Here is a 27,185-nt window from a genome sequence, read left to right on the forward strand (position 1 = left end):
AAAAGGCAACTGAATAGTTAAGTTGGATGCCACTGTGCTTTATTAACTCCCACTCTGATTTTAGTACTTAGATGAAAACTTGATCTGAAATACGCAAAAGACAGGAGTTTATTATGCATTAATGCATAATAGAAATTATGTATTAATTGCAGAAATCAGAGGGAAATTTGACAGGAAAAAAATGTGTCAATCTGATCCAAATTCTGTGAAGGGAACTGAAAGCAAGCCTCCAAATCCAAACATTTTTCTCTGATACAGTAATCTCTATGAAAGAGTTGCTGAGTCTTTAATTTATATCTAAGAAACCTGTAGCTAGACAGAGTATAGAAAATGGAGAAAATTTACTGAACTAATCTTTAAGGTCAGGCCTAGATAAAAACTAAAATTATTTTCTCATTTACTTCCCTGCTTTAGAGATCAAAATCATGCTTCTGGCTTGCTGATACAATTATTTGCTTGTCCGCCTGCCAGGCAGCGTGGTACATATCCATCTTCAGTACATGCTACATGCCAGCAAGTGCTCTGCTTGGGGTAGGCAGTTGGGAAGCAATCTGTTAAAGTCCACAGCATGACTCAAACCCATTCTCTTCTCCTCCTAACACTTTCCCATTGAGAGCTGTCTTAAAGAGCAATCTCTCTCCATCAGCACATCTCCTTACTAAGGCCTGGCCAATGGATCTTACTCTGCAAGTTTTTAAATTATGGTTTCTTGGCTTAGAGGATTTTTTTATGAGTTCACAGAATAGCACACAAATGAAAAACTACTTGATTCTATCTCAGCTAACCATGTATTTTGTTATAATTTGGATGACCATCACCCACCTACTTCTCTAGGGAAGCAGAAAGGCTGGGTATTTCATCAATCTGCTAAGATAACCCTCATTAAAATCCTCATTCACAGCAGAGAATATTTAATACTGCGATGCATCACATGCCTCCCTTGCTGGTGTCAGTACACAAGGAAGCTTTTGATTTTATTTTTCTTTTTGAGATCTACATTTGTTGTCCAGAGAAGATGCAGATACCCCATCCCTTCAAGGTCAAGGCCAGCTTGGATGGGGCTCTGAACAACATGTGGAAGGTGCCTCTGCCCATGACAGGGGCTTGGAACTAAATGATACTTAAGGTCCTTTCTTTTTGTGGATATGTTTCAAAAGCATCTGTCTTGAAGCTACTCAAAGCTCTGAACTAGGAACTCCGACAATATGTGATCCCTATTGCTAGGACAGATGAGCTCCCATCAACACCTGGTGACACAACTCCTTCAGCACTCACCCATCATGTCGGAAACCCTGCTGTCCTATTAAAGCATCTCTGATCTGTTGCAAACAGTTTCGTTTGGAACAAAAAGATCTAATATACACAATGCTGATTATTAGTGATGAGACAGAATTGCTAAGGCGTGAAAGGAACTTAGGAAACTGGGCTGATCTGCTGGCTTAGCCGTGAAATTGTGCGACTCTGAGCTGTTCTCTTCCCCACTCTGTGCCTTTGTTTCACCAAATTAGAAGACAATGCTAATGCTGATCCCTATTGAGCCTTTGAAAGTGTGCAGATTGAAATGCTTTATGGGTCAACAGAATTAAAGAATGGTAAGACTTTATAGTATTCATTACATCTAAAAGACAGATTGCATAAATGCATAGTAATTTGTTTAAATTTCCAAGAATATATGTTACCCCAGCCTTTTAGAGGGGCAACACGTTGTGACGTGGGAGTGGACCTTGACAGAGGACAGCAGGCAGCAGCTTGGTGAAACATGGAAAGCTCTTTATTATCTGACTCCAATAAGCTTACATACATTTTGTACAGAGGGCCAAGATTGGCCCAAGGAGGTTACAACCTCCTGACTCCATTGGTCAATATGACCATCAGTCAAGTTCTCTCTCAGAGAACAAGAATGCAAAACATAGAGATAATTTCTAAGAATATAATATTGTTTACATGAAGCAGTGTGAGAAACTGCTGCAAAGACTCAAACACTTTGAAACCAAGAAATTCAGGGACGACAAATATATACAAAATTATTTGTAAACCTCCTCTCCCTTTAGCCTTTCTTATTTTAGGATAAATAAACCAAGAGAGACCCATTCATTCATCACAAAAGTTTCCCTCTGGACTACTCCCAATTCATTAATTTTAAATTACTAATTAAAATTAAGAAAGAAATGTAGAGCATAGATGAAGCTAGCAGGAGTTCTACACTTGTGATTCCAAAATGAAGACTTTAAAACAAAAGAATGTCATTTCAGAATGGTGCAGAACTGCAGAACAGCTCTGTAAATATCACAGCAACAGAACAGATTTCTCACCAACACCAGCAGAAGTGCTTAGCAAAGCCAGGTTTCATTGCAGCTAACGGGGACACAGGCACAAGATTCCTGTTCTGGGATTGCAAAACCCATCATCAACAATAAATAACATAAAAATAATGAGTTTCTCAAATTGCAAGGACACGTTGATTATAATACTGACATGGAAAAGCTGGGAAGTGCTTTCTAGAGAAAGAGGTAGCAGAACTTAATTTTTACTGAACCTCATTATTAGCCTTTAATGATCAAAAAGTTCCTCTCACACAGCCAAAACATATAAAAAGGTTTTAGTATGAAAAAAAGAAACAACAATTAAGAGGATTACTTAGCACATGTGAAAAAACGTTCTAGTCACAAACTTCTTTTTTATCTTGCTATGCTTTAATTCCTATACTTTATCCTATATTTCTTTTTCTCCCAGAGCTACACTTTTATGTCCTAAACTAGATTTTGAATTTGGAGGCTTCTAGGATCATACTTTAGGCTTACTCTGTAATTTAACATAATTTGTTATACTTCTGGAATTATTAAAAAGGTTTCAAGGGATAATTTTGTAGAATAAAATATAACTGCAGAGATTTCTTGCTGACGGAGGGCCTAAAGGAGTTCAGATTTGTCTTTATATTCGGCTGTCAAGTGTTGGTCGCTTATCTATACAATATATTAAATTTTATACCAACTTTCCTTTCTCTGATTACTATCATTTTTATCTATGAAGTGCACCAGTATTCAGCACAATTGAGATATAACTGCAGAATAGCTGCCGAGTATCTTCTCTGTAGATTTGCTAACATGTAGGATATCCAACAAACCACAGAATGTAACAGAGCAACTTAAACAGAGAATGAAAGGGTTGGCTTCTTCTGTTGCCACACTGAATGGTCAACACTAGTTTTCTCTTTGTGTCTGGAACACTGCAGTTACATTTATATTTCATCATGCTACATATTTCTATTTATTTATGTTATTTAATTATTTCTTTCAAAAGAAGCACCTTCTTTCCTCTCATCTTCACGGTTTCTTCGTTGCCCACAAAGAATATCAGCTCTATAAATTGAGGAAAAAGAGGCTCCAACTCTTTAAGGAAGATGAAAGTAAGAAATTACAAAATGCTGCCTAAAATGGGTTCTAAATACCCTTGGGTGTGGTGGAATATATTTAGTGGCTGAACAGAGACTCTGTCCTTGCTGAGACTGAGAACAAAGCAAAAGAAGATAAATAAAGAAAACTTTTCATTAGGACAAGTGAAGATAGAAAGTAGTAGTGTATTAATTTCTAGCTCCTTTTGTGCAAGGGGGAGAAAAAAAGTCAAGAGTTGTGCAAGGAGTTAACATCCACATGGTGGATAATGGTTTGGTGTTTATATTTTTTTGGCACCATATCAGAATACCTGAAGGACAATGACTTTTCCAAGAAAGACTGACAGACAATAAATCATAGAACTCTAGAATGATTTAAGTTGGAAGGACCTTAAAGATCATCTGGTTGCAACCCTGCTGCCATGGGCAGGGACACCTTCCACTAGACCAGGTTGTTTAAAGTCCCATCCAGCCTGGCCATGAACATTTCCAGGAATGGGATGTCCACAACTTCTCTGCCAGTGCCTCACCACCATCAGAGTAAAGAATTTCTGTTTTTTAGCTAATCTAAACCTCCTTTCAGTTTAAACTCACAGGCCTTTCTCCTATCACTCCATGCCTGTGTAAAAGATTGTTCTCTAGCTTTTTTGTAGGCTCCCTTCAGGTACGGAAAGGCCTCAAGAAGGTCACCCTGGAGACTTTTCTTCTTCAGGCTGAAAAACCCCAATTTTCTCATCCTTTCAAAATGAGACTTCCCTCAAGAACATTGTGGGAAAAGTGTGCCTACTCCAACAAATGGACATCGGGGTGCTAGAAAAACAGCTACAAGAGGTAACAAACAGCACAGTTATAAGAAATCAGTAGCAGAATGATCAGTATGGTTAAAAGAAGGTGAATATGCCCTGTTTACCGAAGAAATACAAAAAACATCCAAACTGGGGTGGGAAGAACAGAACAGAGAACAGTGGCCCTACTATGCAGCCACAAACTGGACATTGTGTAGTTTCAGAATTAAACAAAGCCAAGTCCTTTAGGAGCACATTGCAGAACTAAAATCCTTCCCTGCTTCTTAAATTATGTATAGGACCAATGCTAGCATAAATTTTGCCCTGTACCAAGTACAAGAAAAATAGCCTAGAGAATATGATACATCAGATTATTTGAGTAAGATAAAGTTTAGCCTGTGCTTTGCTATGTAACAAAAGCCCAAACTTCATTATTCCTAGTTCCCTAGCACCAATAATAAACAGGAACAGGTAAATATTTCCCAAACAATATATTAGATTTATATTTAATTTCTAATAAATTACACCTAAGAGAAAGGAGAAAACTCTGAGAATTCTCAAGTGCGTATTGAATCATTGGTCATTTCTCCCTCAAAAGAATTTGAATTTCAACAAGAATTTCTAATTGAACCCCCTGGATTTTAGCTTATGACTTAATCTACCAAGTTGCTAAGGCAACCAATGATTATAGCTGCTAGGCAAAATTCACAAAATTGTTAATCGATCTTAATCTGGATTCACTGCATCAGTAGTTCTTTCACAGGGGAAATAGACAAGGCTAAGAAAAAAATTTGGGTTTAATACTTAATTTACAACATACAATGACACTAGAATTGCAAATATGCTTTTCATAATACACATCTCAATTAGAAATACCATCTTTTAAACCAAACTCTTCCAATAGAGAGAAATCTTTTGCTGAGATTTGTATATCGCCCAGCAGTGTGTGTCAGAGACATCTAATCAATGAGCTTTTTAATGTGCTCAACTCTCCCTCTGCTCTCAAAGGGGGAGAATGGATTTACCCAAATCGAAAGTTACAGTCATTATTCTAATATGATTGTGTTGGAGGATAACTCTTGTATGGTGTTGCTTTCAAATCTGTGCACTATTTGTATGGCCCCTGCATAAAGTGCAATGGCTTGCCAGGGCGTGGTTGAGAACTTTTGCAGCTCTGTCCTTTATCCTGTTTTTACCATGAACAATAACCAATCACTTAGGATCTCCATGTTTGTTCCAGGCTCCTATTTCCTATCTTCCTATCCTCCAGTAGAGTCATGCAGTTAGACTTAGCTACTACAGAAGAATGTTGTGAGATCAACTAACTTTGAAATTTATTTCTAAAATATTCTTAATATCAAGTGTTGTGCTTAGCTAATATATAGCATATTAATTTTAATCACCAACAGTAGTTAGCCAGGAAATTTAAATTCTGTTTTATGGTCCCATTAAATGTCCATAAATTTATGCATCCAGATATAGCTAACTTAGCATTTATGAGAGTGCTTTCATTCTGGTTTAATCTAATTCACCTCTACAGTGAGGAACTAAGCTCTTCTGAACATACACTGTTGGAGTGCTATTACTGGTGAATTTCTTGGAAAAGCTCTAGTTACAGTACACTAAGGTGATATTATGCACAACAAATCAATTTAGTTATTCAATAAATATATTGAATAACTAAATTGATTTGTTGTGCATAATATAATACTTGAACTGATACTTCTAATGTGGTGACTGTTCTTCACACTCTTTTCCTCATGTAATCTAGAGCATCTTTTGTTCACTTTGATTTTCTCAATAAGCTTGACCTAGAATACTCCATCTGTAAAAATAAAACAGGCACTAGCACCTATGAAAAGTTACCAGAAAAATCTATCACAGATGAATGAGTCCAATGACCAGTGTAAGCTTCAAACAAATGCCTGTGCAAGACCTTTGAGACTCTATTGATTGGATAAGAAGGTTGCAGGTATGCAACTGAAGAAGAGTATTCCTTAAAAGCTGATACAGAGAGCAATGGTCTTTCACCACATCCTGGAATTTATCTAATTTCTTGATGGCAAAGAAACCTATCACAACATTCAGAGATACGATAGGTCCTTAACCTTTTGTGAAAATAAGGGTCTGATCCTCCCTTGTATCACCTGAAACCAGAAGCTCTAATTCTACTACAGCACACATGGGTGTAACTCACTGATGAGCCATGACCTCACGATTCTACTGCATGAAATACCACCTAAGATTACATCCCAAAAGAAAGGAAAACTGGGTGGCTGTATTTCAGCTGGAAGTTTACAGATAACTTTCTTTTTGCATCATAATATTTAAGATGTTTATTCAAAAGCTACACTTTTTCCAATTTAGGTATTGAAATCAAAATAGAACACAGAATCATAGAATCATTAAGACTGAAAAAGGACCTCTAAATTCAGTGAGTTCAACAATTGAGATAAATTGTTTTGATGAAAAGAGTAAAGAAGGACAGAATTAGAACCAGTAGAATGAAATTGTTACAATGAAACTTTTTTATTTTTTCTGGTTTTCTCATTTGTCTCATCTCTTTTTTCATTTTCAGAACAATTTATTCATCCTCTCCCCAGTGTTTGGTATAAATTCCTCATTGTTCCAGTTCATTTTATCTACTGTGAATTTATTTTTTAATAGATTTCTCCCTACTCTGCATCTTGTGTTACCCATTGCTTTCCTTTCTACCTTACAGTAGTTACTGTGTTAAACTACGTTTTTTAAACATCTCTGTGAAGAAACTTGCCTGTTTTAGCTAAAAGAAGCACATAGTGCATTGTCATGAGGAGAAAATTTGATTTTAAAAGGCTGCAGCTAAGAAACATACATAGCCCCAGTGTTAGGTTTATGGTTGGACTTGATGATCTTAAAAGTCTCATCCAACCCAAATGATTCTATGATTTCATGGGGTTTTTTTTAAATAAGATTTTTAAACTCTGCAAACACATTATGTAATGCATATACACATAGATTCACACATATATAAATACAACTGTCAACTGGTTTTCAGCCTTCCTAAGGAAGTTAGAAAAGATAGAAAGTGTTGAACAAATGAAGGGATTTCTGTCTGAAAGACAGAAATCAAATTGCACATTCATCTGAAAATTAGGAAACATTAAGAAGGTATATGCAATGTCATGTACCTAACACTTGAGAATAATGCTTAAGAAGTCCCAGCTGAAACACTTTTAACTGCTTCATCCTTTCTCCAAATCATTCATATACAACAAATCTTAAAAAAGACCCTTAAGTGTAATCCTCCACAGCTTTTCCATAAGGACAACCCAGTTTTAAACCTTTTTTGCCTCTTACCTTTACAAAATGAAAGGCAGCTAAAGAAAACTTACTACTGTGCAATAAATGCTTTTTCATCTGAAACACATCAGTACAATTCCCTTTGAAACTCTATTTTATACCAGGTGCCTAATTAAAAAGGAACACTGTTTATGCAATTTTGACAATATTCCAAGTAATGAACAATAACATGGCTTTTAGGCTGAAATCCCCATTGACTTAATCAGGACTTCTGCCAAAATATAAATATGCCCCATGACAGCCATGGATGCACACAGTTACAACAAAATATAATATTAAATGCTTTGGGGTTTGCTGCTTTCATCACTTGTTATTTGACTTTTTTTTTTTTTCCACATTTTAAAATTACTTGCTTGCACTTGAAAAGAGTTTCATTTTGCCTGTCTGATTCTCAATTTTTCCCTTACTGCCACTGACTCAAAAAGTCATGAATATCAGGAAGGTATAACTACTATCATTTATATGGGATTAAAAAAAAAAAAAAACAAAACAAAAAAAACCTAACAAACAAACAAACAAACAAAAAAAAAAAAAAAAAACCAAACAAAAAAAAAACCAAACAAGCTATTTAGAATGGTAAAGTTTATAGAGAAATGACTCATGAAAATAGTTTATGAATGACACTTTATAACGTACTTGTCAGAGAATCATCTCTGCACCTTCTCTAATTAACTACACAGGATATCATAATTGTAAAAATAAAAGTTTTGCTATTTCCTTTGACTCTAAATATAGGAAGTCTTAATATCTACAGTACTGTAGGTAGAACTATTCACAGAAAACAGGACCTGAGAAAGCCTTTTAGAGCTGATTAAACCTTTTTTTTATTTGCTGAGGGGTGAGTGGGGGTAGCAAGGGAGAGACTGCAACCACTGTGACTGCAGCACAGCAGAGGTGCACAGAACTATGACTTGGTAATTCCAGGATTTGGATTCCAGCGACAGCGGAGTACACCATATGTGATATCCATCAGGGACTTTCACAGAGCTTCCCCACTGCCTGAATGCACATCACCCTGACCTCAGAGCCGGCTGGCAGCACTCCAGACACCTCAGCTGCAAAACTTAAAGACTGAAAATTTGAGACGTAAAAATTTAAAACTATATATATATTCAACTGCACTCCCAAATAAGCAGATATTATATTGCCCTGTTATTTATGTGGATATTGAAGGCAAGAGACTTGTTCCACCCACCCTGGACAAATAGAAAGTCAGAAATGGCACTTCTCTCCCCCTTCCAAGCCATATTATCTTCAGCCCTTGGACTATGGCCCTGGAAGGACACATGCTGACTTATCCCTAAAAATCTTCATAGAAGGGGAACACTAACCATTTCCAAAAACAAGTTTAAACGTAGTAACAAGAAAAGAGTCTCTTGTTTTTCTTGTGGGGGTCTCTCATGAACATTTATCAAACCACCCAACATATTCTGCCAAGAGCAGAATGGGAATGCAGTATATATGGTAAAACTTCATATTTTGCCAAAGTCAGACACAGATGATTCATTGCATACCCTGAAAGAATTTCTTGTTCCAGAATTTACAGCCCTCCATGTGGAAATTGTCTGTAGTTAAGGTGTGAAGGCAACTTTTATTCTTTATCTTCATAAATCAAAAGAAAGATTCAAAACTAAAAGGACTGCAGCATATGTTCTGAGAAAATCTGTGCATATTTTGTCTCATGTTCCCCATAAACTGTGCAAATAATGGATTATTCACTCAATAACAGAACAAAGACAGAAATCAGGTCAGCTAGACCTGAAATATTTCATTCAATCTGATACAAAAGTTTTTGTCCAGAAGAGGGAACATTATTTCTTTTGCTACATTTACTTTTGGATATTTTGTTCCATTTTGGAATGCCAGTTTAAAATGATGAAGCCAAAATTATTTTGCAGCTTTAAAATAAAATGTTTTGACTTTTGTGAAACAAAGTTTACATTAAAAATGTCAATACAAAACTTGTCTTCAGTCAGATGAAATATTTGTTGACTTTCATTTGCAAGTTTTAAGGTAAGACTGAAATAGCTTTTTGTGGCCAATTTGTTATTAAAAATATCACCATCTGTACTCATGCTAAACACTCCATGTTTAGATTCTTAGTTTTAGCTAACATTTCTGCCAATAAATATGCACTTCTGATTTTATAATTTTTGCACTGAAAAATATGGTTTTGTTGCAGCCATGTCACTTAAAACTGAGAAAAAGAAATCAATTTCTTCCTCCTATTTAAATATGATACAATTCCTTAAACATCTCAGAAAGTTCACTAAATGTTTACTAATTTCATCTGTCTGCTTCTAGAACAGCCATCAAACTGCGCAGTAAAGCCCACCAGAAGGTTCACCATCTTGTAGGATCAGCTTTTCTGTTTAGTTGCCTTTCTTGAGACTAAACCAATAGGACAAACTTTACCATTTCATTTGTTCTACAGCAGTATCTCAGGAGCAAGTGAAGTTGTGCATTAATTTGTGCAGTCCCTAAGGTGACACCCAAAAATTTCTACTTCATTTATTTGGGGTTTTGAAGTTTAGACTGAACTTGAAAACAGCTTGCAAACGAAACAGCTTTTGTAAACGAAATTAGTAGAAAACCAGACTAATTTCACTAAAATATGTTTTTTTTCTCTCAATACATGATCTCATCAGTCAATGATGCAGCAAGGTAACAGGAATGTTCCAAATGCAATTCCTTCTCCAAATGCAATGATCTACTTGTTAGAGAAATGTTAAAGTTAAGAGTGTGACAAAAATAGAGCATGATAAAAATACATCATAAAGTTCACAAGTGAGATTTCAAGTGATACACACCATATCACTTTATTTTGATTATGTGTCCAGTGAGCAAGTATCTCTGGTATAAAAACATAACGTAAAATAGCAGTGGAGTCTTTTTACAGTGTAATTTATTCTCACAGTTTTAGTTGCCATAAGATCTCTGAGTCCAGGAATGAAAAATAAAACAAATAAAAGTGTTAGTTCACCTCTTAGGAAGGAATTCAAACATTGCAGCTGAGTTTTTCTTTTTTCCGTTTTGCGGGTTCCAGAAATTACCCTCGGGCCAGCAAATTTCTGGAGCATCCAATCTGTTCAGCCTTGAAAAGGTTATGTATGACAGGTTATTATGTACTACTAAACACTGACCTGTTTTATCAAGGCCAGATCTGTGGGACAGCAACAAGTACTGGGCTCTTCAGATCAGCTGAGAACCTCAGTAATTTATAATTTCCAATCCATCTGCTCAATGCCATATGATCCATATTTCCTAGCTTTTTAATCTTCTATCTACAAGGTCCTGATTTATCAGGTTTGCTCATGAATATTTTCAGATTCCAAAAAAATGGACCCATAAGTAGCAGGATAAACACAATCTCCCTTTGTATGGCTCTGAGCTATATTGTCAAATTCTGATGGCTAATAAAGTGTTGGTTCCAACAGAAGATTTTGCTGCAGCAAAATTTCACATTTGCTCTTTCTCTCTCACTCCCCCACCTCTTAATTGTAATACTTAATCTTTATTCAGTCACTGGTATTTATACCAGATGAGCTAATTCTGTATCTTTCTCTATTTGATTACGCCTTTTTATGGAAGTCATAGGACTTTCTCTTCAGCTACTGACCCCTTCCAGATTTGACTGAAAATGACAAAAAGGGAAGACAATCAAAGGGGACAAAAACTATCATCATGGCCTAACAGAGTATTTTATTTATAAAACATTTTTCTTTTCCCATTGCAATCTGTTTTTTCCTTTTTCCTCTTTATTAATGTCTAAAAGCTTTATGCAATAGAGCTTCTTATGACATGAAAATGTTTTCAGTATTTCAGCTCTTGAATTTTGCCATTCATTTGTAAAAATTCTGCTTAGTGAATTCAGTTACTTAAAGATTTGGCTACAAAGCTGGAAGCCATTCTTAAAATCTTTAATCAGTTAAATATTTATGAGTAATTTATATTTCCCTCTCCACTACAGATATGTATATTTTTCAAAATTGCATTTTATCATCTGCCTATTCTTCCAGTTCTGTTTAATTCATCTGAAATGTCTTACAGCTTTATCTTCTTTCCACTACCCAAAATAATGGTATCCCATCTTCAAACTGCCCTGTCTGTCTAGCTAATAGTCACATTTATACTTCTATAGCACTGTCTAGGAAAGATTTCAAAATGAACAGAGATTTGCCCTGGTCCAGGCTGTCTTGGTATGACCTTAGCCATAAGCATTGTGCCATACTGCAGGTGATTCAGTAATTTCTTTCAGTTGTTGTGATCAATGGCACTCTTACCTTCCCTGGTATTTTATTTTCAGAGGTGTTGTCTTTCCTTAGCATGTTAGAGGGATGAGACTTTGTGAAAGTTATTTAGTAAGTACAAATAAATTACTTGAGCCTCTATTCCACTTTCTACTAATTTACTGACACTATCAGAGATTCCATTAAGCTAAAAGAGATGCATTTTTCCTTTAGAGAAACTATCCCTGTTTGTTACAGTCCCATCACATTTATCTTATTAAAATATCTGGCACAGATTTTCTGAAGTGTAATTCCCAAGATCATCCCTAGAATTTCTGAAAAGACAAATTTTTCCTGCCATCCAGTTCTCTAAATGGAACAGCTGTGACACTGCACATTTTTATTAACTACCCATCCACCATATAATTCTACTTAATTAATGCTATTTTTAAGAGAGTAACATTTTTGTCTAATTTTTTTTTCTTTCAGAAATATACAATACCACCACAAACTCATAAAAATCTAGAGTAAAATTATACCAACTGCAAATTTACCCATATCTCTGGAAAACAGACTGTACCAAGCAGATACAGTTCTTTGCTTCTAGGATCAGGTTTTGTCCCTGAACCACATACACAGTTCTGGAAGCTCTGAGGAAAGTGCTTAGAACTGCTCCTGCAACCATCCCAAATCTGCCACAGATGCAACAAAAACAATGAGGACATGGGTGGTAGATTCCTCCTCTGCAGCCTTAACACTTCAGAAAAATAAATGTCACTGGAGTAGAAATGCCCAGGATCTGCATGGTCTATCACTGCACCTACACTAATTAGACTTTGAGCAATGTTGGCAATGAAAAACACCCTTGTCCAATGCCCTGACCACTTTCTCCATCTTTGTTTGCAAAAAAGGGTGTGAAGTGGGAGCTGTAGGAAGGATGCAGTAAATGGAAAGACTAAGTTCGGGATGGGACTAAAAGCGTGAAAACTATTATTTCCTGTCTTCTCCTATCTTTTTAATTTTTTCTCAGATGATCCTCCTTGCCCCAGACTGCTGGAGATGCAGCTGCCTTGGATAGCCACTGTGCCCCTCATCAAATGAATCTCCTTCCCCACAGTCAGAGATGTCAGAGCAGTAATTCAGACCATGTGTCTTAGAGAGAAAGGGGAGCTGGGAAAGGCACTGCCAGCTCAAGGAAAAAGGCAATTCTGGGAGAAGAAAAAGCATTTCAAGAGTATAAAGACTTTTTGCAAATCAGCATCTTGACATTCCATTAAGTGTTGTCTTAATGGTTCTTGTCACCAGCACTTTTGGAAGGTATCGAGGACCAGAGTACTAAGGCCATTACCAAATAGCACTACAATACTCAAATAAAATTATGGAAAATTTGGATTTGACAGTCTACCTATCATAGGTCTTCAATAACATGCAGCAGGCCCACAGAAAGAGTTTGTGAGAAGAGAGGTGGAGATGACTGTCCCTAAAAACAAAGGGTCATCACAAGGATGTGCCAAAACTTGTCACATTACATCTCAAGCCTCTTAATAAAGCATTCACCCTATCATAATTAAGAAAACTCATTTACACTAACCATTATGATGAAAATTATGTTGAAAAATCCATCTAATTGAAATCATAGTAACGCTCATCAACTCAGTTAAAAACATGTGTAGAAATAAATCAAGGACATTAATTGATTAACACACTAAGCAAATGGTGGTATGCTAGCTGGGGGAGGGGGTTAATTTCTACATTGTGCAATCATGGCAGAGTCTTACTGACTCTCTTCTCAGAACCATTTTTCTTTAACACCAAGGCTGTTTGTTTTTATCCCCAAAATGTACATATTTGTCCATGTGTTTCTCACACAGTGAGGTGCAAAGCATTTCTGCAGTGCTAATGGGAAAAAGCCAATAAATGTAACAAGATAGCACTGGTCTATAATTCAGCCTTGAGATATGAACATCTCTAGCTAAAGGAATTACAAAGCAATTATACACTAGTTTAAAAGTAGATATAATTTGATTGTAATAGGTAGATTATTAGACAAGATTTGAATATATGCAGGAATTCCTATTAATATTTGCTCATTTGCTTTGGTTTTAGCCTGGACAGCTCTGTGGTATCACAACATTAAAGCTTTTCCTTGCCTATATGATGCTTAGGACAATGGGGCCCTGCACTGCTATCATAGCCCCTGGGTAAAACTATAACCTAAATTATCATCATCATCATTCAGATTGAATTAAGAGGCTTGGAAAGAATCTGCATCTAGGGAGGAATCTCCGGGCCAGTCTAGCTTAGATCATTTGTGAGAGCTATAATGAGAAGGGCAGTGGCACATCTGCTTTGATGTATTCAGGGGCTGGAAGAACTGCACTAACCTGGTCAAAAATCTTGATGTAGCAAAGATAAGACAAACTGAGATGTGCTACAGCATGATGCTACAGAATGGATGAATTTCATCCTCTCCCACACCTCTCATTTTATTATCAGATGAGATTCTCAAAAAGAATTTAAAAGAGTTTGTGACTTACAGTTCTTTGAAAATCAAAGGGAGATGTATTCCTGCCTAAATTAGGCTGAAACCTACTTTTCCCAAAAGCCTGAATATAAAAGAATCCAGCTTTTCAAGATTATATATAAACACCACCGTCGCCCCTGGGTTTAACAGTGTTTGGGAAATTTTTGTACTTATCCACCCACACATGATCTAACTGAAGTCTGCAGAGCATTCACCCACAGATGGATATGACCCACTGTGTTTGTATCCAGAATGGTGGAGCAATACTAACAAATCCAAAATTTCAGTCAGAGTCGTCCAGCAAAAATCATTCGGGGGCTGCTATTTTTGTTCAGGTTTCTTCCCCTGTAATCCCCAAGGCAATGCAATGAGCAGCTCCTTTGAATATTAAATTATTGAAGTTCAGAAGAATTTAATTAGTATCTCACCTACTTACCATCTTGCAACGATGACTCTCCTACAATTATGGTACTACATTACAAGCAATTTCAGCTTAATTGAATAACTGGAATAAAACCTGGGTTCCAATTGCCAGAATTACCTGTATTAAGATAGCTATAACTGACTTAAAAACCAGAAAATGTGAGGTGCTCTCTGTGCATACAGGTTTACAGTAGATTCTCTAGTATTCAGCCTTCATATTCACCCTTAATATTACCATATTCACCCTAGTATTACCATAATGCTAAAAGAAATATATTTAAACAGCATTGCAGACATGTCAGTTTTCTCTGACAGTATGAACAGTTGAATAATCACAAAGTCAAATCAGGCTGCAAGGTAGCAAAATGTAGGCTCTAAAATATTTTCAAATATTTTAACAGTTTGTGCCTTTCTCCCCAGCTGCACACGCCTATGTGTACTTCAGCCAGTGACTGCCAGACTCCTTTCTCACAGTTCCTCACATTCAAAGTATTTGTAAAATACGTTTCCTCACAAAGTCTTGTACTGGAAGCAAGAAAGAAAGAAAAAAAAATTGCAGGGACAGTGAGAGCGAGAGAAAAAGTGCAATGGCACAAACACCAAATTGTATTTTCCCCAGCCTGTTTCTATGCCCTGCTGCATTTCCAAGATGGCTCAGATCCTCTTTGGTTTGAGATAATGACCTGGCATAGAAGTCAGCTGCTGAGTCATCCTACTTCAGCAAGAAAGTATGAGAAAAAAAGGTTGGTGATAAAGTCAGTATATGAAAAGTGGAAAGGCACAGATTTGTGTTTCCAGTGGTTCTATCGTCCAGTTGAGTGCAAAGAGTTTCTAAGTCATCCCGCTCTGAAAGATAAACCTGTTCAGGGAAACACAAAGCCATTAAGGTTGGAAAAGACCTCTAAGATTAAGTCCAACCATTAATCTTAACACCGTCAGGTCCACCACTAAACCATGTCCCTTTGTACCACAGCCACATGTTCTTTGAGCACTTCCAAGGATGGTGATTCTAACACTTCCCTGGGCAGCCTGTTCCAATCCTTGACCACCCTTTCAGTGGCAGTTTTTCTAATATCCAGACATTGGGAAATATCCATCTAGCTACTCTTCAAGCTGCATTGTAAGAAAAGTTTGATGCTGGAGTCTTCACATGAGGAAGGTACAGCCCCTAAACAAAGGCACACATGTTTCTTCAAAGGCTCAGGTGTGGAAATTCCCAGTACACAAAGTGATGAAGGAGAATAGGAGAATTAAACTATGTTTTTCAAAGTAATTTGAACACTCTACCTTTCTAGTAACTATAATAGGCTGATGTGTTGGTGCCCCATGACTTTGCTTAAGACTGCTTTTCTTCTGTTTAGAAACATCACTGGAACAGGCTCCCCAAGGAAGTGGTCAAAGCACCAAGTTTTGCAGAGCTCAAGATGTGCTTGGACAATGCTCTCAGGCACATGGTGTGATTCTAGGGGTTCTCCTGTGCAAGGCCAGAAGGGGGACTTGATGATCCTTGTGGGTTCTTCCCAACATGGGATAGTCTATGATTCAGTGATAAATACTGATGTGATGCTCTGCTGGGTTGATTGTTGCTTTTTTTTATAGATTCAGCTTTATTTTCTTTTTATTAGTCTTTGAGGTACAATTGTTTAGTAGTCTTTGTGGCCTAATTTGCACTCCAAAATAAGAGACAGGATTAAAATTTCCTAACCCCAGCATCTTTAGGAGAGAGTAGGTAAATAGCACATTCAGAAATGGAAACCTGTCTTAGCTATTTTAACCTGAGCTTGCTTGAGCCAGATTTCAGACATTCTCTGATGTTACAGCTATTAGTAAAGTACAAGTAGTACAGAAAGACCCTTGGATTCACTTTACTGTTTCCATTCACACTTGCCTTAAGTAGATATCAACAGCTCCAAAATACTGAAAAAATAATGCCTTTTCTAAACAGAAGTAAAATGAGGAAGATAGCACTTAGGAAAATAACCCAGTTACAGCTGAAATCTCTAATTCAGTTCAGATCATCTCAAGCTGCAGATTTATTGCAAAACAATGAAAGAAACAAACTGCCCAACATCTCATAAAGAGGAAAAAGCAGCAATTTCAATGTGAATCATCTGCAGGTGTGGTCTTCAGAAGCTGGTTGATGACTTTAACACTCCCAGAGTGTAAAGTTGTTAACTTTGTGCTATTTTGGCTGATTCCCAGTAATTAATATAACTTTTTATACTCTCATCACTGAAATTCTACTTCCCTGCTTGGCATTTACTCATCCACTTGATCAAAGGCACAATTCGTGACACTGACTTCAAAGTAAAAAATTGTTTATTTGCTGTAAAAACACCATTACTCTTTTTAGCCTTTCCAATGTCATGTAATCAATTATGATAATTTTATTAGGTTTATTATCAGGTTTAATTATGTTTGTTTGTAAGCAAAAACTTTAACCACTATGTGTTGATGAAATCCAATGCAGCAATTCAGACAGATGCTTATTAAAATTAGTGGGAGGAAGGCTTTGAAAAAGTCAGCCAAGGTACACTTTCTTTGAGAAAGTGGTAATTTTCTTTAGAAAACACTTCAACCTAAAAAAGGGACTTCTAGCTCTTATCTATTTAAAAGTCTCATTCTGATCATATTTGGAAGATAGATGCAATTTGGTGTTCATGAGTTTGTTGGTTGAAAAAAATTGATTGCAGTTTCTTTGGCTCATAGTTTCTGTAAGTATTAGTAGAATAAAAGCTGCCCAGAGTGCTGCCATTTCAGTGGGCAACTGAGATCCAATAGACTTGATAATATTCAACTGTAGTTCATATTACTTTTGTTCAGGGGGAAGAGAACCAACCTGTCAGGAGCAAGAAAAATGAGAAAAACTGTTCTTAAACTCCATGTACAACAAAGGCGGTGCTGTGTCAAGCAGCCAAGAAGCAAAATGATCAATAAGAGCACAGTTGCCTTGTACAGGAGGGCATCAATCGTTACACACTCACAGCTCCCTGGGACAAATTTGAACTTCATGGGTGGCTTGAAGGATTAATAAGATCCACGTGTATGTGTAGGAATGAAAATAAGAGAAATGTAAGAGAAGGAGGAATATAGGAATGGATCCTGAAGGAAAGTCAGAAAAAGGAAAAGGGAAAAGGAACACTAATTAATTATGGAAAAAAAAATCCCAATATCAAGAGAAAAGAAGGACAATACTGAAAAATCAAGTCAGTAAACAAGGCAGATCTTAAAAAAGCCACCTGAGTCATCAAGACTTCTGACTATTTTTTTGACATTGTGCCCAATAGCATCAACTTCAGTAGCAATTTTTAAAGATTATTAAAAAGCAAGTAACTTGATCTTCTGAAATAGATTGAAGAGAACCAAATGGCAAAAGGCATTTCCCTTTCAAAAATATTTTTGAGAGAGATCTTCTCTTTTGAGAAATCTCAATTAGGCATTGATACCAAGACTACAGAATCACAGAACCAGAGTGTGCTTCGGGTTGTAATGGACATCAAAGATCATTAAGTTCCAAGTCCCCTGCTATGGGCAGGGAGATGAAGTTGCATAATAATAAGGTTGTGAAAATGTCACACAATAACAATCTCAGAAACTCTCATTTAGACTAAATTCTTGAAAAGAGCTGGAAAGTAATGGCCAGTTCAGAAAGATCTATTTTTCTTTTAAATTTCAAAATTCTCTTTTTTTTCAGAGCTCCAAAGTCCACAAAACTACATTACAGCAAGACGTTATAAGAGCTATGAAAAATAGGAGTTTAAAAATTTTGGAAATAGCTAAAGCACTTTTTAGTCAGGCTGCCAAGATACTCTTTCATAAGCTTTGACTAAAGAGATTCAGTTCTCTTCATCCTGGAGGCTGCAACCATCCAGAGCTCCTGGAACTGCAAACTTCTGCTTTCTTTTACACCTGGTACTGACAAAAGCCAGAACATTTTTGATGTGTCACATCATCAGATGTATAAACACGTATATCTTCTACTGAGCAAGTGAATTATCAGTATATTCCTCAGTGAAAAGGTATTATGGCACTTTAGTGCTTCATTTAAATTGTAGAATACATTCCCAAGTGTCAGCAGTTGCTGAAGTCTGACAGAAGGGCATTTCAGCTACCAAGCTCAGGGAAACAACTGGTGTTAAACCTGTCTGACATATCTGAGAAAAATCCCTCCTGTTACACTCTGACTAATAACAGCAAGATGCTTTATTGCACTTTTCAGCAGTAGGTCACAAAACACTTTGGAAAGGTGGCAAACATCATTACAGATACTTTACAAATATTCTGGTACTTCTAGGCTTGGAGAAAAGAACTGGCAGAACACACAAATCCTATGTTCATAGCATCTAGTAGTTATTCCATGGATTTATTGCATTTATTTCATGTATTTCAGATGGGGGAAAAAAAACCTTCTTTATAATAGCCCATTTCTCAGGTTTTTTATATTCTATGAGTATTTCACATGGCCAACACATCAAGGGAAAAACAACTCAGAAAATTACAGGGAAGCAAGAAATAACTATTACTATGCAAAGCATTAGAGAAAGACAATGAGAGAAAAGGATTCTTGGAATTTCTTATTTACTTGATTATATGTGAGAGACATGGTCAGGAATATCTGCAATATGTCAGCACTCTCCCTCCTGCCCACACCCCCCCTGCCCCCCGCAAAAAAAAAAAAAAAAAAAAAAAAAAAAAAAAAAAAAAAAAAAAGGGGCTCAGGAACAAGACTATTGTTAAAAAGAAACCTGCTATTCAAAAAGAATAAAAGATAAATCAGCTAATTAATAGTAATGGATAAAGCACCCAGTAGATCAAGAACACAGAAAATATCCTGGAACAGCAATTCAGATTAACATTTGAAAAGACCTTCAATACCTAGGAGGCCCATACAAAGTAAACACGGTCCATAGCCTGAAAATATTTTCAAATTCCTTTGAAAATTCCCGTCCTTGTTCTTCAGGCAAGTCTAACATACAGTGCACCTGTAGATACTGTCAGAACCTGCTCTGCTTGTGTCCATCAGAGGACAACATTTATTTTCCCAAAAAATAAAGGATTGCAATGCCTGAGATTCACTTTAAGTTGCTGAGATTTCTCCAATTAAATCACCCACTGACAGAAGCAATTTTATTTGGTTTCTTTTTTATCCTGTCAGAAGCTAGAAAGATAACAAGATACTGTCTGCAACTACATAAATCATGTGGAAAGCCATCAATCAGAAAGCCAGGGCAAAACATCAAGCACACAAAACAATAGATTTAGCTGTGATGACAAAACCAAAAAGTATTCTTCACTAATAACAGTTCTTCACTGTAACATTCAATTTTTGCACCATTTCAGGAATTCTTTAAAGTAAGACAAGGACTCAGAAATGAAAGATATTCCTGCCCACATGAAAATGAGGCACAAAATATTACTCAAAATGCTAATCTTTAAGCTGCTTATTTTGCCTGGAAACATAATAAAATAAAATCAAAATTCAGAGCTACTTCTGCCACTTCCTTAAGAGCAGGAACAGGCACAGCTTCCTTTGTCTCTTTCTAATCCGATTGCATTTTTATATTAAAAAACATAGATTACAGATACGGATGTATGATATATGCTTATCTGCTGTTACAGTAGAAGATAAGAGAAAAGTAGTACAATGATTAAACATGTAACAAGAGTTGTATCTTAATGAAGCAACTTACTGAATATTCAGTGAAATCCACTGACCAGCATGGGGGCTTTGCCAGTGACTGCATACCAAAAAGGAGAGAAGAGGGAAAAAGGACCAAACAAAACCAACTCCAAAACGCAAAAGCGAGGAAGCTACCAGGGAAGTGATCAAAAGTATTCTTAAAAGATCATTGCTACTGGGCTGAGCCACCCTGAAGATAAAAAATGCTTCATGCAGATTAACTATACTTATGAAATGCAGTCAGTGTAAGCAAAGAAAAGGATGCAAGATTAAATTTTAGATGGCTTGCTAATATATCCATGCATACATTAATATGTCCTCTATATAACCCCAATTAATTTTGTAACTGCAAGAGAAAACTTCAGATTGGTGTTCCTGACATGTAACAAAGCCTCAGCTTCTCTCAGTCTTCCAAAGATTTTAAAGAGCCTCTGAAATGCAGCATCTTTGCTCGGGAAGAACAGCCTGTGCTGTGGCACTGCCTCAACTCTGTCACACCTCAACATCAGAAATTAAAGCAAATTCAACCTTTGTTGGTTTTTGGGGTTTTTTCTTTCCTTGCTTGAACTTCATCTTTGTCATAGGGTTTTTCCCAAGTAATAGGAATTAAGGGATCTCAGAAGCTCTGGAAAAATAAATGTAGTTTCTTACCACAGACAGATTATCCCCCCATAACACCAGGAATTACATTTACACAGGACTATCAGGCATGGCAATGCTGAAAGCTGTAGCAACCAGCTTTCTCCATGTTAAACCTGGTTCCCTGGTAGCTAGAGGTATTCCCATTACCTGGGCAGAGGACTTCCCTGCAATTACTCAAACCTGGTCTAGTGGAAGGTGTCCCTGCCTAAGGCAGGGGTTGGAACTAGATCATCTGTAAGGTTCTTTTCAACCCAAACCATTCTCTAATTCTATGTTTCAAAAGAGCTACTCAGGTCTGTGAAGTGTATTTCCTTACACTGTTTTCCAGCTCTGGGCAGCAACACCTCAAGTTTATTTACAGGTCACAGGATCCACAGCAACATCAGAAGAGTCTTGCACTTTGCTATTTTCACAGTACCTGTGACCAGTGCATGACTTTGGTCTTTACGCAGAGTCAGTACCAAAAAAATAGTCCTGAAGTTTGTTGAATTGAGAAATGAGACTGTTGTGTCCAGAAAAAAAAAAAAAAAAAAAAAAAAAAAAATATATATATATATATATATATAAATAAATAAAAATAAAAATAAAAATTGCTGTATAATATTTTGACTTTATTTATCCAAATTGTCTTCAGAACTCAATTTTTATTGAAGTCAATGTTAATTCATGAAACAAATAGCTCTTGCCTAATCTACATTTTTAGACACAAAAAATTACTCTTTATGACAGTTTCCAGGAAGCTCAGGCTAGTAGATTTTTCACAGAATCATTAATCATCCAGGCTCATCCTCAGAGTCTCTTTCCCCATCTTTGTTAATTTGTCGGACAAGCACAGTAACCACTGTAGAGAGATCTGACTCACACCTGGACAAGGAAAGCTTCAGAGGTGGGGAAAAAGCTGTTTCATTACAGACAGAAAAGGATGAGTGACAGATTCCAGAAACCTTCACAGGAATGACCTTTCTGCACTCAGGAGGATAAAAAGAAAAATGATGGATGTTCAAGGGATACTACACGCTCACTAGGAGACAGGAATTGGGAAAGAGAGACATCTGCCTTGGAGCAGAAACAAAACACCTTCCCCACACTAGATACAGAGAGTCTTAAAGAATCTTCTGGTCACTCGTGGTGTGAAGGGTTCTGTATCAGGTCCAGTCTTATTTAATGCCTTTACTGATGATCTGGATGGGGGGATCAAGTATAAATTTGTAGATGGCACCAAGTCAAGTGTCACCAAGTTAGGTGAGAACATTGATTTGCTGGAGGATAGGAAGGCTCTGAAGGGGAAACTGGTCAGGCTGAATTGATGGGCTGAGACCAACAGCATGAAGGTCCTGCCCTTGGGGCACAACAACCCCAGGCAGGGCTACAGGCTGGGGGAAATGACTGGAAAGCTGCCCAGTGAAAAGGACCTGGAGGTACTGGTTGACAGCAGCTGAACATGACCCAGGGTGTGCTCAGGTGGCCAAGAAGGCCAATGACATCCTGGCCTGGATCAGCTATGGCCAGCAGGACCAGGGCAGGGATTGTCCTCTTGTACTGGGCACTGCTGAGGCCACACCTCAAATCCTGTGCTCAGTTCTGAGTCCCTCCCTGCAGGAAAGACATTGAGGGGCTGGAGCATGTCCAAAGAAGGGCAACAGAGCTGGGGAAGGTCTGGAGCACAAGTGGCTGGGGGTGTTCAGCCTGGAGAGAAGGAGGCTCAGGGGAGACCTGCTCACTCTCCACAACACCTGAGAGGAGGTCACAGTCAGGTACAGGTTGGCCACTTCTCCCAGGCAACTGTGCCAGGGGAGATTCAGGCTGGATATCAGGATGAATTTCTTCATGAAAAGATTGTTAAATATTGGAATGAACTTCCCATGGGTGGTGGAGTCACCATTCCTGGAGGTGCTCAAGAAATGACTGGATGCGACACTTAGCACCATGGTCTGACAAGGTGGTGATATGCCAGAGACTGGACTTGATGATCTCAGAGATCTTTTCCAGACAAAATGATTCTGTGATTCTATAACTCAAGTAATAGGTAAGACAGGACTTCCTGCCATTAAAAAAAAAAAAAAAAAAAAGCACCAGTGTGCTCTGGCATTGGGAGACGACATAGCCCTCCTTCTTCTGTAAAGCAATTTGTACAAATGCCAATTCTTGGATAACCTTAACTTTGTAGACTGCTGAGCCTATTTGTTCTGTGTGGAGATGGTTTTTCTCCTCTCTCCACTGGAAAGTCATTCCATCAATCCTGACTTTCTGCAAGCTGTCAGCAACCCAGCTAAGCTGCAGGACAACATCCTGCGACAGAAAGGAGCAATAGCCAGTGTGGCTCCTTCCCTTCAGAAAGTGAGGCCATCAAAGATGAGGCAACTGAACAGATTCATTATTGATCATTCTTGTTTGAAAGTAACTTAGCTTAGGATAGTAACAGTTATTTACCTTGTTACTTTTACTTTTTTTTCGCTCAATTTCCCCTAATGCTTACAGTGGAACCTGGCACTAAATTAGGAAATAGAGATAGCTGGAATGGCCTGACATTTAAAGTGTTCAGACAATCAAGGAGATGCAAGATCCTTACAAGGATTTTTACTTTTCAGCTTATCTTAACAAAGTGGAGTATACTGAGAAACAAAAATAAATCTAACATCATGATAATACCAGTAAGGTTCATTTTGGAGCCAGAGTTATCATTCATTTAAGGAATACTGATTAGCCCTATTCCTGGGAGCAAGGGGAAGAGGCACATATTTAATTTAGAGACAGAACTTGCGCCTCTGATTTTCAGGTACAGTTGTGTTGAATTCAGATTTCACGAAACACCAAGGATTCACAAGGCACTTTTTACTGAATTAGTTCTTTCTAAGGCATCTAAGAAAAGTCTCAACAGAACATCATAAAGCTTTACAGAGGCAGACGAAAGAATTCTGAGCTTACTACACCATCTCGTGTCAAACGAGGAGAAGTGCAAGAAAATTATTTTAAATTCTCTTCATTACACTACACACTTACTTCCTTTAAGAGGTTATTAAAAACACAATTTCATCACCTCCATAAGTTGAGAAGAACATTTGTTATCTTAATATGGCAACTCTAACAAAACTTATCCAATGTTAGCATTTTCTCAAATGTTAATACATCCACGTAAGTGAAAACTTCCTTTACAACTTCAGTGTTTGACATTCAAAGTTGCTTAAGCTGTTGAAAATTTTATCTTCTGCACACTAATAAGCAGATCAACCTTTAACAGGAATTTGAAGCTTTCTAAAATTAAGCATTTTCCAGACCTAAGTTGGCTATACATTAAATGCTACAGGAGAGAAGAAAGGCAAAGTTACTGCAAAATATAATAAGGTGAAGAAGTGAAAAAGGGAAAAGAAAAGAAGGTCTGGTTTGCAGCAAAACTGCTCTTGCTCATTATTATCTTCTGAAAGGGAGTAATCTGCCGAATGCAGACTAGATTTTAGGTACTTGGAAGATAAGAAAAACATGCCTATCCTCAATTTCAGAAAATCTATTCACAGTAACAGTGTTTCTAAACAGTTCTAAACAGTATTCTAAACAGTATTTATCATAATCAGTATCTGTGTGTCTCAAAGAGATTTTCAGAATGTACGAGGACCACATTTCTTATTATTCAGCACATAAAACAAGTGCAAGGGTGTTTAAGAAAATTAGCTTTTATGTTTTGGTTTCCAAAACAACCTCCTGAGGTAATCAATAATCATAGAATCATGGAATTACAGAATGGTTGGGTTGGAAGGGATCATCTTAAAGACCATCTAGTTCCAGCCCCCTGCTGTGGGAAGGGACACCTTCCACTAGACCAGCTTGCTCAAAGCCCCATCCAGCCTGACCTTGAACATTTCCAGGGAGGGGCATCCACAGCTTCTCTGGGCAGCCTGTGCCAGTGCCTCACCACCCTCACAGTAAAAAAATTATTCCTAATATTGAATCTAATAATGTAATAACAATGAGCTCCACTAGGGTGTTTCTGGACTACATCAAACCACCTGATCTGAAATATGAAATTACAGCCAAATTCTTTGAGAATTTGTATACTTCAAAATTTAAGGTGCATCTGCTCTATGCAAAAATGGGCCATTCCCAATCTGACCATTCACAGACTCTAACAGTCACACTCCCAGCACCAGAAACTGCAGCAAATGCATTCCCCAGCACTTGGTACAAGTGGACTCTTGACCTTCATGTATGCACATTTTCCCTTTGCTCCAAATGCTCTGACCTGTAACCAGAAAAATCAACAGCAGAACAAATCAACAGCTCTTGCTGGAGTTTCCTGACACTGTTATCCTGCTGCAACTGTCAGTGTCTTCTCACTCCTAAGAAATTACCTGACAGTATTTGGACCACAGTACTTGTTATTTCTCCTCAGTGCTGGATTCCAGCAGTTTCACTTCTCACAGGAGTCAATGAAATATTTAAATTTCAGGCATTATTTTCCAGCTATTCTTTAAGAATCCAGTATCTTACATTTCCCAGGAAGGTGTTATATGAGAGGCAGTTTTCACCATAATTCAGTGGAGCCATGTTCACACAATACTGCTGAGAAGATGGCAGAATACTTAATGATATCAGGCTACAGACTGGAAAATCTGTAATTCAAGACAATAACCAATTCTGACTAGGTTTTGGAGTATTTGGAATGCTGTCTCTCAACTGTGTGGAAATCACTGTGACCAAAAGCTTCTGAACAGGGATTTCAGTCAACTGCCAACAATAAAAGTGAATTCAAAGCAGGTGTTTCAGATAGGAAGGGCAACAAAATGCCATGAGCTTTAGCAAAAGAATTCCTTCAGCCTCCTGAGCTAATTCTCTACTGAAGGTTAAAAAGATGGGACATAGCAGGGGAAAGGAAGCAGGAACTTCAAAGCCATTTGAAGAGACAAACAGCTAAATTTAGATTAAATGGCAGGCATGAGACTATTAAGTGGCAGATATAAGACACTGTGAATCTGAAGAAAAGAAGGGAAAGGGACAGAGTCAAAGACAAAAATTGTCAGGCTGAAGGGAGAACTTGCAGGAGACACTGATTTCCAAGAGGAAATACTATACAGCTCCCATCCTACCATCACTTCAGAAAATAGCAGCAGACAACAACTTTGTCGTGTTACAAGAGCAAATAAGACTGGGAGCTGTTTCAAGGCAACTGTATATGTCTGGGGATATCCTTCACCTCACAACAAGCTTTTTGACATCATTGCTACACCCTCAGCTTGGATTACATAGCCTTACTTGAAAGTCTCCAAATGCGAAAAATAATGTCTGGTTTTGACCTTCATGAACAAGAAACACCACTGTAATCACAATACTCAAGGAGTCCTAGAGAAACAGGGATGTTTCCTTTCCAGGCCATAAATTGCTTGGTCTGTGATTGTCCCCTCATGGTACACAGAGGCCTCAAGGAGGTAATCCTTTCCAAATAACTGAAGTGATAACCTCAGCACAGGATGATCACTGCTTGGTACTGTTGAGTTCTGCAGTAAAAGTTAGGTAAGTAACCCAGAAAACTGCTAAAACCCGAAAAGACAAACATCATACAAACTAAACACAGGACCAAAAAGAGCAGAGCATGAAGATTCATTTGCATGCCTATTCCATGAGGGCTCAATGAACACCAGCTGTATTCACATCAATCTTTAATAATAAACACCTTCTTTCAGTTGTAACCACACTGTAAACACTGCACTAGGCAAGTGGTGCCCATTTCACAGGCTTTGAGCACCAGAGGGAGCAAAGCCCATCTGCCTTGTTTGCTGCTTAGGCAATTGCTGGAATAAAACTATCACCCACAACATGACCGCCTCTAGTAAAGAATATTATTCTTTTTTCCCCCTTCCCAGGCCTAGTGGTAACTAAAATAGAAAACCCATTATGCTAATCACTGTATCTATGCTTCTTCCACAAGAGAAGCTTCAGGAATATTTTCAAACCACTGAATGCTTATTAAAGGACAAATATAAATTTTCAGGAATGGATTCCTTTTTGGTTATTTTACAGGTTCACCAGGAAGAGAAACATTTTTGCCCAACAAGATATATCAGAGGACACCAGACCCACATACGGCTAAAGCTTTCATATTTTATTAATAGTTGCCTTAGTTAACAAAAAGATATCTCTACAGCACTCTGAATTGCATCAAAACCCACAGAAAACTGCA

At 37.4% G+C, this 27,185-nt stretch overlaps 1 protein-coding gene across 9 annotated transcripts in view; it reads right to left on the bottom strand.

The window, feature by feature from the left end:
* DLG2 (discs large MAGUK scaffold protein 2) overlaps positions 1-27,185 on the bottom strand; it is a 986,985-nt gene that overhangs the window by 498,257 nt on the left and 461,543 nt on the right. The window lies entirely within an intron of this gene.

Source organism: Zosterops lateralis (assembly GCF_965231275.1).
Source record: "Zosterops lateralis genome assembly, chromosome: 2".
NCBI classification, from domain to species: Eukaryota; Metazoa; Chordata; class Aves; order Passeriformes; family Zosteropidae; genus Zosterops; species Zosterops lateralis.